Genomic DNA, 1,471 nt, shown 5'->3' with positions numbered 1-1,471 from the left:
AGTTCAGTTACTGAAAACTTCTATGTTTAGAACAACTTAGGCAAACGAATGGCCTTCTGGGACTATAAATTTTATGAAATTTAAGTATGATCAATCATATCTGATAAAAATTTAGTGGGCAAGGGGTGCCTGGGTGGCTCAATCGGTTAAGCCTCCGACTTCGGCTCAGGTCAGATCTCACGTTCGTGGGTTCAAGCCCCGCATCAGGCTCTGTGCTGACAGCTAGCTCAGAGCCTGGAGCCTGCTTCTGGTTCTGTGTCTCCTTCGCTCTCTGCCCCTCCCCCTCTCATGCTCTGTCTCTCTCTGTATCAAAAATAAATAAAACATTAAAAAAAATTTAGTGGTTGAATTGAAACGTGCTCTAAGTGTAACGTAGACGCTAGAGTTTGAGGACTTGTAGGAAAAGGAAATGATCTCCCCGGTAATTCCTTATATGGATCACATGTGGAAATGATGAGCTTTGGCTCTATAGGACTAAGTAAGATATTCTTTCTTTCTTTTTTCTTAAGGCAGATCTTGTTCAGCCCAGATAAGCAAGACATATTATTAAAATTAACTTCGCCCATTTTATGTAAAATTACACACGTGGCTCTATTTTTATTGGACTGTTGTATTCCAGGTGCACAGCGTGTAAAAACCAAACCAACTCCCGGTGGCTTTGCGGCGCCACCTAGCGGAACCACGGAGAACTGCGTTCTTTGGAGAGCGGGCGCGTGGGTTTGGGAGTCCGGCTCTAGGGGTGAGCAGGGGCCCTGCAGGGTGGCCGGAGCCCTTTCCTCCAACCCCCGAGGACAGCTGCAGGTGAACAGCAAAGCTGGGCCTGGGCCTCAGCGCACCGGGATGCGGGCACTACGTCCGTCACCGAACTTTCCAGCCGCCCCGCTGCCCTCCGCGTCCTGTTGCAGCCCGTGGGCTCAGAGCCCGTTCCAAGCCGGGACCGCGGGCACCGCTCCTCACTCTCCCCACCCTCCCCCGGCCACCCAGAGCCGCCCTCCGACCCTTCTGGCTCGGCCCTGGGCCCCCAGCCCACTGAGCGGGAGGCCACTGCCCGGGGGGGGGGGGGGGGGGGGCTTGGGCAGGAGGCCATCCCCTGGGGGGCTGGCAGCCCTGGGTTGGGGTGGGGCTGGGGCGGGAACCCCTCGGAGAAGGGACCCCGCTTGGCTTGTCACCCTCCCATCAAGGCCACTTCCGGGCGCACCGTGACTCCACATGACAGCCCAGGCCTCCGCGCTCAGGAAACGGCAGGTGACGCAGTGACTGTCACCGTGACTGTGACCCGGAGCTGGAGTGGAAACCTTTGAGGAGCCGTAAATCCTTGCTGGGAAACTCCCCGGGCTTCGCGGGCGGCCGAGCAGCCAGACTCCGGCCTGTGCGCATCCGCGTGCGGCTCCGGTGGCGGAGGCGGGTGGGGAGGCCGAGGCGCTGTGCCCACCGTCGGGGCCGCGCTCGAGCCCACGGGCTGCAGCCGGAC

This window comes from Suricata suricatta, chromosome 12 (genome assembly GCF_006229205.1).
Source record: "Suricata suricatta isolate VVHF042 chromosome 12, meerkat_22Aug2017_6uvM2_HiC, whole genome shotgun sequence".
In the NCBI taxonomy this organism is placed as follows: Eukaryota; Metazoa; Chordata; class Mammalia; order Carnivora; family Herpestidae; genus Suricata; species Suricata suricatta.
The sequence above is the reverse complement of the archived record's forward strand: the minus strand, read 5'-3'. Positions refer to the sequence as shown.